Below are 12,265 nucleotides of genomic sequence, written 5' to 3'. Positions count from 1 at the left end.
CCTTGAAGAGGCTGCACGTAATGTTGATTTCTCTAATGAGAAATAAACGACTCGATGTCGTTGTTTATCGTACAATAAAACACTGCAGTGAGAATAAACCACTCGGCTCCGCCCCTCATGGTTTATTCTCCCTGCAGTGTTTTATTGTACGATAAACAACTCCCACGAGTCGTTGATTTCTTAATTATACAAACCTCAAGGCTGGTTTTAGAGCCGGACAGTTAACTTGTGATCACATGTTCACATTACAGGTAGCTGCACAAAAAATACCTATCCAAATCTAAGGGTAGATTTTACAGCTTCATCGTTGACTTTTCAAGGGCATTTGATGGAGTTAATCATAAAGATTTAATGAATAGTTTGAGAAGGGTAGGCCTTGAAGGCAACTTTATTTAATTACTTGCATCATGTATTCTAATCTATCATCATAAGAAATCCAGCAGCTTTATCTGATTATTTAAAGTGCGACGTGGGAACCCGCCAAGGATGTGTTTTAAGCCCAATATTATTTATCATCTTTCTAACTAAATCAATATCAGATCTGGAGGAGAATGGTAAGGGAAGGGTCAGCTTTATAACGGCTAACTTTCCAAATATTTTTGCTTTGCTATTTGCTGATGATGCATCTTAAATAGCTTATTCAGCTCTACAATTATACAGAAAATACACGTGTTATAAACATTTGTGATTCTACAGGAATGAAAGTGAATTTAAACAAAACCAAAATAATTGTCTTTAGAAGAGGGAGACCTTAAAGGAGCTATGAAATGGTTATATAAAAACAAACATCTTCAACTTCTTTGTTTGTTTGTTTGTTTAACGTCGCACTCAGCAATATTCCAGCTATATGACGGCGGTCCGTAAATAATCGAGTCTGGTCAATGCATGGGTTTCTGAAGACATATTCTACCCCGGATCTTCACGGGTCCAATCCCGCATGTAGTATATGTAGTGTTTCCATGCTTGTGCTCGTTCCTGTGAGGAGTATGAAATAAACACGGTCTACTTTGTATCATTACATTTTGAGAAGGCCCTTCATTTCGGAAATGGATCGAACTATTTCCGAAAAATAGTTCCAGTGCAACCATAAACTGTGGATCGCTATCAGTAATATCAAATAACATGAAACGGGAATTGATGTTAGAGGAAAAGAATAGCTTATATTTCAATACGCGGTTGATACAAATTTCACTTTTAATGGTCTGAAGGGGAATTTTAGAATAAGTAACTATTATAAAAAATGCAAAAGTATCGATATCTGGTCTGATTATCAATTGTGACAAAACAATTGCGGTGTGATTTGGATCGAACACAAATTCTTATGAGCAACTTTGTTCACATATACCACCTTGATGGTCAAAAGAACCTTCAAAATATACGAATAATGTTTTCAACTTGCTTAAAGGAAATGACCGCTTTAAACTTTGATATGATCTTTACCAAAATATGCAAAACATAATAGGTAGAATAACAATAATAAAATTTCAGATTTTCCCTCTCTTTACACAAATTTTGGTGGCGCTTCCCATCCCAGACAACAGTTCTTTAAAAGGCTGAATTCAGTTTTATTTAAATGTGTTTGGGCAGGCAGGTGAGACGGAATTAAAAGGAAAATGTTGATAAATGAAAACGGTAAAGGGGGCTAAATGACTTTCTTGGAATCCTTTGTGAGTATTGAAAAGTTACATGCCGCCAAGGTTCATGGCAGCAATGCTCACGAATCTTTAAATCTATTTGTGAACATTGACCTTTTAAATTATGAAAAAGACAATTTCGAAACAACGGTAAATGAAATAAAAAATAATTTTCGGAAAGATGTAGTCAGCAGCTACATTTATATTAAATCAAACGAAACACACACTGTTCAAGTATTTTTGAGTTGACCTCCATTGAACTTTGTTCTCTGCAACGAACTAAGATTGTTTATAAAGGTATAAATTAGGTTCGATGCAAATGAAACATACTTATACTACTTTAAACTCACACATCACATACCTAAACGATGGATACATTAATAAAAGTTGATACACAAAACAATGAGTGAGTGAGTATGGTTTAACGCGGCTTTTAGCAATATTCCAGCAATACAACGCCGGATGACACCAGATGTGGGATTCACACACTGTACCCATGTCGGGAATCGATCCTGGGTCTTCGGCGTGACGAGCGAACGCTTTAACCACTGGGCTACCCGACCGCCCCGACACAACAATGGCAATGACCACACAATTGGTTGGTTGGTTTGTTGTTTAACGCCGCACTCACCAATATTCAAGCTATATGATGGCGATATGTAAATAATCGAGTCTGGACCAGACAATCCGGTGATTATTATCATGAACATCGATCCACGCAATTTGGATTGATGACATGTATCAACCAAGTCAGCGAGCCTGACCACCCGATCCCGTTAGTCGCCTCTTACGACATGCATAGTCGCCTTTTACGGCAAGCATGGGTTGCTGAAGACCTATTCTACCCCGGATCTTCACGGGTCTCACGGCAAGTGATGACAATGATTTATGTCAGTGGTAGGTCAATGTGATCTACTTTTTATGACTAGCATATTGTTTAATTCTTACCTTGAATTCCACCAACGGACATAATATTTGGTTGATGTGCAGGATAGCCCTTTGAAATGTTTATGAAATACATGTTAATGATATTGAATATTAAATTTACTTTCAAGGTCAACACTTTCAAATTAAAAGTGATAATATAAAAAAGGTTTACAGTAGGTCAAACACATTTGCTATGTGTTTTGTTCAGGACAGACTCAGATTGAAAAAGGATCAAGAGTGACCCAAGTGTAAGGTCAATGCAAAGGTGAAGGTCAGCCGTGAAGGATGTTTTCCATTATCACTAAAATGCCCTTTTCTGCACATAGTGACCTACTTTGAATGAGTAGCATGTGCCATATTTCAGTGGTTCAGGCGATCGCTCGTCACGCTTAAGACCCGGGTTCGATTCCCCACATGGGCACAATGTGTGAAGCCCATTTCTGGTGTCTCCCGCCGTGATATTGTTGGAATATTGCTAAAAGCGGCGTAAAACCATACTCACTCAATCATTCATAATTGGTATATTTCTAGATAGACGTTTTACAATAGTCAAAATTGATAGTGAAGATCAAATGAAGTCTAAATGTCTTTCATTGAAAATGCATACTGTTCACAGTAACTGAAGAAATGTTTACTTAGTAGGATGTAATATGGTACATGTCTCCTTAGGAGGGGTTACAAATTACATTTAAAGCTGCACATCTTACAAAATATATTTCAAGAGATTCTGACTGGCATTTCAGTGGCTACCATAGCAGAAGTATTCCAATCTGCCAAGTTTGCAAATAAAGCTATCATCAGACCAGTGAGAGCAAAGTGTGTCCAATCACACAACCAAGTTGATTTCAGCACAAATGCTGTTCGGTGGAAAGGGAAAACATATACATTCGTCCTGTCTCCTGTGGATGTGTTCAGTAGATACACGTGGCTTGTGGCATTGCAAACCAAGAAACGCAAAGGTGTAGCCAGTGCTCTGCGGGTGATCTACGAAGAACATGGACCACCTAACAAGTTACAATTGGACCGAGGTCTCAAATTTAAATGATATGTAAAACCCTGAATATCAAACCCTTACGTAGTGGACGTTACCACCCTGAATCTCAAGTGAAAGTGGAAAGATCCCATAGACAATTTGAAAAAAATGTATGATTTTGTAACTGAGGGCACCAAGGGCGTCAACTGAGCATCACATAAGCGAAGATACGTTGCCTCAACACTGAATAACGAACAGAAAGAAAGTATAGGATGGCAGAGTTCTTTTGAAGTGTATTTCGAAAGATGATTTTAAGATGATGTAGTGAATGTAGATATTCATGAGCCAAACTCCACGGACATGTTGAAGAAGAGTAAGTACGTTTCTCGGACTAGCCATCGGACTGAAGTTGCGACAAACAAAACCGACAGATTCAGTATACAAAGACAACGAAGACTGCAACCTCAGTGTTCAATGTATTCGATGGTGTTTTATGCAGCTATGGTTCCAAAAAGGCCCCTAAAAAGAAAGGGTTCTTGCACGCAAGTTGAAATCTATGTATAAAATTTCATTCACAGATCCTATTACAGGAAAATAAGTCACGTCTGAATGGATATCAGTTGTCGCTTACAGCGCAGGGCATCATCGAGCAAAGTATCAAATACCATTATTGGACACGGACAGGCCAATTACATTACAAGGTAACATCGTTTATGACAATCCGAGGAACGGCGACTGTCAGTTTGCAGGATTGTGTCACCTTTTATCTAAAATTGGTTTATTCAGATCGTCTAGAACACTTCGAGAACATCCGTACACTTCAGATGGATTCCCTTTGGAGTGAATGAGTGAGTGAGTTGGGTTTAACGCTGCTTTTAACAATATTCCAGTTATATCGCGGCGTGTCAGCTTATTGTGGGGGGAAAGCCCGAAGTGATGCATGTCTCAGACGTTTACCACTTCGTTGAAACCCACAAGCACGGGTATGGTGCTGACAAACCTAGAAACATAATCGGGGCGAACCGGGATTCGAACTCACAATCATAGGAGTCCGGTGTAATGGTCAAATCTTTATTTTATTTTCCTATCAGTTATGATAGCTTAATTTGTTAAGGAGGTATACAATCTGGTTTATAGTACTTCTACACAATGTCTTTCGCATATGACAACAGTATTATAAAATATTAAATATTCATAACGGTTAGGATTTGTATTTTAATTTCCTGGTTTTGAATGATATGTTTCATTTTTGAGTATGTGCCAAGGTTATGTCATCCTTAAAAAGAAGCAAGATAATCACACACTGGTGAGGTCAAATCACCATGTGGTTTTAACAACATGCATGCGGAAGTCGTGCGAGGAATGTTTTGTGATGTCTAAAGTGATGGTGAGACACATTTATTCACTTATTTGATAATTCATAAATAGGAATTTGTTGGTGAATGCATCTTCTTAATTTCTACCATACATAGTAACTTAATTCTTCATAATTTAGGTTTAATGGCTGATGTAGACTTGGATTATGGAAATACTAGACTTCAACTTCTGTTCATAAGTGTTGTTATGAAGGGCATATGAAATATTAAGCTTCCTGTTTATCTAGTGCAGTTGGTGGATTGTTTTAGCACATTTTTTTTATCATTACATATTTTGTGTAATTCCAAGTTTGTGTGTAAAGTTACATTATTGTCAAATGTACATGCCATTGTGAAAGTAGACAAGCCCTACCTAGTATAATACTGCTGTATTATGAAGTAAATGTGTTAACGTCAGGAAATTTAGAAGGCACATACTCAATGAAATTATTTCTATCTGTTACAGTCAATCTGAAGTTTGTGCATAAGAAACGAAAAAAAAAATCAAATTTGAAATTCATGTGGTAATCAACATCCGGTATGCTAGATGAAGATACCTATATGGACCACACAACACTGCAAGCAGTCTCAGATATGTTTAATGTTAATATTATCTTATACTCCTTGCTTGGCAATGATGCTACTGTAAAAATCATTCCTGCATAGTGTTGCAACCCAAAGAATCAATCTTGGCAATTTTGCTGAAGAAGAAGGGGAACACGATGTTGCTCTACAACTTCATGGAACCCAAAGAGAAGAGCAGCCACGAGACATGGAAGGGCACAGGAACATGCCAAGACAAGGATTTAAAAAACAAACAAATAGTAGCGACGAAGAATACAACGTATCTCAACAACGTCATTCGCAATGTGATGATCAGGGTTTTTTAGACATGGAAAGGGAACAGAAAGGAATTGCCAAAACAAGGCCTTCACAGTACCAACAACAGCAATCAAGAAGTGCACTTCTCATGTCGAAAAGATCAGTACCAGTAAGGCGGTAACAACAATATGATAAAAAGGTTGCATTCAACGATCTGCCAGACGAGGAGGTGCTTCTAATCATTGACATCTTTACAGGTATCCAGCAGTCGTCTGACAGATTATTGTGCAAGACTGTGACATCTTTCTTGCCAGTGCCCCTTCAGTTCCATCAATACACAAGAATATTTCTCCATCTGCGACCACGGATTTATTGCCCACACATCACCCTTCCAAGAACCGGTAGTGTGCATAGACTTATAATGAACTATGGAAAAGGTAGCGGTGTTGCAATTGAACTCAAAAGAATAATTAGCCTTAAAAAGTGAATCAACGCATGGTTACTTCTAGAAGGGAATGCGTGCGAATGGTAACCAGTAATAGACATATTTTGGAAAAAGTAGTGTTGAAAAGACTCATGCTATCACATATTGTTCAGCGAGACTGGAGGTTTTGAAACACAAGGGATTGACTTCTCTGGCATTGTTGTTTCATATTTGAATAGGCCGCCATTCGTTGGTTCATTGTTTAATTTATCTATCTCTCCCTTTTCCGATATCGAATGTTTGGATATCAACAATTCATTTTATTGCCTCTTCTTCAACAGTTGGTTGATATATGAGTTTATGGTCTGGACATAGGTCCTTTTTGTCTTTTAGGGCGGACAAATGTATTGCTTTGTTTCATTTTCCCTTTAATATGTTGGAGGTAGAAATTGATCATGTCAAATATAAGCTCCATATAGAGTGTGAGATAGGATAAGTATATAAACGTATTTCATTCTAAAATTTATATTTTTTTAAACTTTAAATTTTATCTCACGCTTTGCATTTCTCCAAGGGTTGGATGATGGGCCACAAAGACAAACACTCGTGGATAGGGAAGAAACACTCCAAAATGTGTTGTGACTCCGATACCCCCAAGAATATTAAATGGTCGGTTCCTAATACTGGAAGTACACCATCTATGTGGGGGGCTTGACATTATCAAACCCATTCCGAAGTCATCAGCCAGTGATGAAGTGTATTAACAAGTTGTATTGTGAAATTGAGAATGAGCCTTTCTTTGGAAGAAAATGTTGGAATTCTCCATTCGGAACTGCACCATCATGTCACCACATGACGAAAATGCATGTGTGTCTTCTTTCGAAATCCTTTCTTAGATAGATACAAAAGTCAAAAGATGAGCTGTATAATTTACTCAACCAGTTTCACGAATGTGATTTTCAAGTGTACAGTTATACCAAGTACAGTTATACGCCGTTTTGACGTCACAGTGCACACTAACATACATGTAGTATGGCGTCATAATGGAATCTAACATTGTGACGTCACTATAAGGCTTATGACAGGCGTACGACACATACAGAAATACAGTAATAAGATTTGTAGTTGAAGAAAAAGGTACAATCATTTGTTTGAAAGTATGAATATTATAACTATCTTTTATCGTTCTCAGTGCATCATTTTCACATTTTTTAAATGGGAATATCACAAAATTTGGTGCTTTATTCCCGGCACATCGGTTAATCTTTAGATTCTAAATGATCACCATGGTGTTGTGATTTAGCCTTGTTTATTGCTTCGTCTACTATTTTTCTAGGGTAGGATGACGATCTTAATTAGATACTATCGCGCAGATTCTACGTCCTAATAAGTAAGGGACACTGTTTTTAGTATACGGGGGTGCTAGGAATTGTAATTGAGGCATTGTTTGGAATCGGTTTGTTTGTAATATACATCTGTTTCAATGATATTGTTTGAAATTGTAACCATTACATCTAGAAACGATAGATGTATCGCTCATCTCTAAAGTAAGGCTAAAGCTTGGATGGAGTGTCTGTAAAATATCTATGAAACACCGTAAATCGTCTTCATTCTTATTCCACAAAACGAACAATCATCTAAAAGTCTTTTCTATTTGTCTTGAAATCGCTGTCAAAATTCAATGCCGATTTTTTTGCAATTTTTTCAGTACAAAGTTTTCCGCAAATAACCGAGTACTAGAGTCGCAAAAGAAGAGGCCATTTTTGTCCAGATTACTGTGCCTCTAATTTGTTTAAAATGAGAACCATAAAATTAAAAGAATTATTGTTTAGAATAAACTTAATACTATCGATTTGTATCGCCGTAGCTATACCGGAGCATAAATTTGGTATTACATCGCTAAAAACATCGCTCAGGGCATCGGCGAAAAATTTAGCAACGGCAGGCGACGGTAGAAATTGTTTAACATGCTCAAAAATTTACGCCGTTGCGCTGCCGGGGCGAGCAACGCCACTAAAACAGCAGTACAACGGCAGTACTCCGGTATAGCTTCGTTTATGTCGGTAGAGCACCGGTTGCGCCGCGTAATGGATCGTTGGCTCTCCAGTGGCACCGATGACTAACGATGTACCACGGTTCTTAGCGATGTGATACGCTATGGCTTTAGATATAAATAGGGGCACAGATTACCAGCCCGTCCTTCCTTTATTTGTCACCGAGGATGGCGGACCTGTGTTTTCAGGATAATCAAATAGCTGTACATGTCCTCCAACACCAGAACCAGGTGACCCAGTTGACACTTTACCAGATCCAGGCCAGAAGGAGGAGAAAAAGAAGAAGACCTCAAGTACATCGATCAATCTGGGTGAGACCATGGATCAGCAGGCGTCGTCAGTTTGGGATGTTTGACCAGCTGCTGGTGGAGCACCGCAGAGAGGACCAGAGGGCCTTCAAGAACCTCCTCAGAATGCCCCCAGAGAAGTACGACGAGCTGGTACAGCGAGTTGGGCCAAGGATCACCAAACATCACTCTGTGCCATCTCGCCTCTGGGACCATGTACACGGCCTTGAAGTTTGGTTGGAGGGTACCCCACAACACCCAGTCATTGGCCGTGAGAGAAGTCTGCCAAGCCATCATTGAGGAGTACCTTGACGAGGCGATGACCTGCCCCACAACCCCTGAAGGCTGGCATGAGATCTCAGACCAGTTCATGGAGAAGTGGAACTTCCCACATAACAGTGGGGCCCTTCCAAGGCTCCTCCAAAGAGTGGTTCCTTATACTACAATAACAAGAATTCTACTCCATCGTGCTCATGGCACTGGTAAATACGGACTACAAATTCCTCTGGGCAGATGTTGGTAGTCCCGGAACCTCGTCTGACGCCAAGATCTACAACAAGTCTGAACTCAAACAACTGGCTGAAGATGGAACCATTGGCTTCCCTACTCCAGATCCTCTTCCTAATGCCTACAAGGATGTGCCATACTTCTTCGTTGGTGAAGATGCATTTGGCCTATGGAAAAACACGATAAAGACATACACCTTATGTGGTCTTCAATTACAGACTGTCCCGAGCCAGGAGGGTTGTTGAAAATGCATTTGAAATTCTGGCAAACCGCTTCCAGGTTTTGCTGACCACAATGCAACGCCACCCATCCACCGTCAAGATCATCGTGAAGTCATGCATTGTTCTCCGCCCCTTGATGAGAATGAGGTATCAATCACTGCAGAACCAGCAGCTAGACCGTAGGGAGAATGCCAACAGAGACTTCATCCCTGGAGCGTGGAGCCAGGGCAGAAACCTACAGGACACCCATGTCGTGGCCACCTCCAACGCCTCCAGCAAGGACGGGAAGAAGCAGCAGTACCTGATCAAACATTGGGCCAACTCTAAAGCCGGTTCAGTGCCAATGAGTGTAAGTACTTTACTGTTTTTCATGTTATCATTATACGAAACAACACTTCATTTTTACATACAGATTATACAGAAATCTTGTATTATGACAGTAGTTGGTACAATCAATGACACATCAATCGCATGGCAATATACACAGTCGCTATCCATTCTAGTGGTCTTGTGGTGGTTGTGTTGATGAGGTGTTCATTGGACCTTCAGCATCCCTCGGGAGGCTGGTGTCCAACACTGTGGAAAGGTTTGAAATGTTTCCCAAGTTCATGTTACCATCCAAGAAGGGGAGGGGCTGCTGCTCCTCCTGTGGCTGCAAAGAGTACAGGGTGGAGGACGGCTGCTGTGTACGCTGTCGCGGCTGCAGGATAGTGTGGGTGAGAGGAGACATTACTGGTACTGGTGGGACTGCTGCAAGCACCTCTCCACGTAATCCGCAGTCTGGGAGTCCCACACTGAAGAAGATGGTCGCTGGTGTTTCCACATCGCAGGCCTTGGCTGGTACTGCTCAGGCGGGGATGGGGATGAGGCAGGGCTAAACACTGGTGTTGCACATGGCCGCACTGGCTGAGGGATGTTGGGGTTTGCCAGGATGCGCCTCAAGGGCGGCATCTCCATGTACTCCTCATCACTGTCCACCAGCATGAGGTCAGACGGCACCTCGTAGATGTCCCTCCTTGCTGTCTTGTACTTCTTGTCAGACTTGCGGAGAAGACTGTCCCTGACGTAGTTAGCGAAGGCACTTCGAGCAGTGGGCTTGACGGGGAGGCGCTATGCTGCAAGATCCTTCAGGAGCTTCCCTGACTGCTGGAGGCTCTCCTTAGGGTGGATAGGAGGGGTGTGTCTGGGTCGTCCTTGGGACGCCGCTGCTTGCGTGAAGAGGTACAGGTATGGGTAGGGTAGTCCAGCTTCACGGCGGCAGCTCCAGCCTCAGCACAGGCAGCCGCAGCAGATTCGAAGTCACCAGCATGAGCTTCACTGGTAGCCTTCAACTGCAAAGACAAATGTAGAAAATCATAAGTAAAATGAAGGCAAACATTAATGCAATAATGCACATTTGATAGTAATAAATTATTGAAAATCACAAGTAAATGAATGCAAAAATTATTTCATTGCCATGAAATTGAATTCAAACTGTAGTATACTTACATTTTTCATGGGCGCAGCCTTGGTGCGCTGGAGCACACTCCGGAACTTGAACCGCTCCAGAATCCAGGACTCCCGCTCAGACAAGCATTGTGCACCAGAGCCACTCTTGGTCTTGAGGAGCTTGGTGTGCGGGTCCAGAATATTGTGTCCAACATACGGTCAAATACACCATGTAAGAACAGTGGATATTCTATCTTATATACGGTGGTACGTCATATAGAGTTGTTGATAACAGTGAATGTTGTCTCTAACATACAATGGAACGTCACACACATCAAGTAAGAACAGTGAATATTGTATCTTACACACGGGGATACGTCATAAACACCAAGTAAGAAGAGTGGATATTGTATCTACATACGGTGGTACGTCATATAGACTTGTTGATAACAGTGAATGTTGTCTCTAACATACAATGGAACGTCACACACATCAAGTAAGAACAGTGAATATTGTATTTTACAAACGGGGTACGTCATAAACACCAAGTAAGAAGAGTGGATATTGTATCTACATACGGTGGTACGTCATATAGACTTGTTGATAACAGTGAATGTTGTCTCTAACATACAATGGAACGTCACACACATCAAGTAAGAACAGTGAATATTGTATTTTACACACGGGGGTACGTCATAAACACCAAATAAGAAGAGTGGATATTGTATCTACATACGGTGGTACGTCATATAGACCTGTTGATAACGAGGGGCGGTCGGGTAGCCTAGTGTTTAAAGCGTTAACTCGTCACGCCGAAGAGCCGGGTTCGATTCCCGACATGGGTACAATGTGTGAAACCCATTTCTGGTGTCCCCCGCCGTGATATTGCTGGAATATTGCTAAAAGCGGCGTAAAACCATACTCACTCACTCACTCACTTGTTGATAACAGTGAATGTTGTCTCTAACATACAATGGTACGTTATATTCACAAAGTAAGAACAATGAATATTGTATCTAACATATGGTGGTACCTCATGTACACCAAGTAAGTAACAGTGGATATTGTCTCTAACATACAATAGTACGTCACCAAGTAAGAACAGTGGATATTGTCTCTAACATACGGTGGTACGTTATATAGACTTGCTGATATCAGAGGATATTGTCTCTAACATAGGTGATAACAGACGTTATTGTGTACAATGTGTACGCAATACAGAATAGATGAGAACAGTGGATAATGTATCTAACATGCAATGGTACGTCATATAGAATAGGTGAGGACAATGGATATTGTATGTAACATGCAATGGTACATCATAAGGAATAGATGAGAACAGTGGATAATGTATCTAACATGCAATGGTACGTCATATAGAATAGGTGAGGACAATGGATATTGTATCTGACATGCAATGGTACGTCATATAGAATAGATGAGAACAGTGGATAATGTATCTAACATGCAATGGTACGTCATATATATAGAATAGGTGAGAACAGTGGATACTGTATCTAACATGCAATGGTACATCATAAGGAATAGGTGAGAACAGTGGATACTGTATCTAACATGCAATGGCACGTCATATAGAATAGGTGAGAACAGTGGATACTGTATCTAACATGCA

Source organism: Haliotis cracherodii, unplaced genomic scaffold, assembly GCF_022045235.1.
Source record: "Haliotis cracherodii isolate W230 unplaced genomic scaffold, xgHalCrac1.p SCAF_30, whole genome shotgun sequence".
Taxonomy (NCBI): domain Eukaryota; kingdom Metazoa; phylum Mollusca; class Gastropoda; order Lepetellida; family Haliotidae; genus Haliotis; species Haliotis cracherodii.
The sequence above is the reverse complement of the archived record's forward strand: the minus strand, read 5'-3'. Positions refer to the sequence as shown.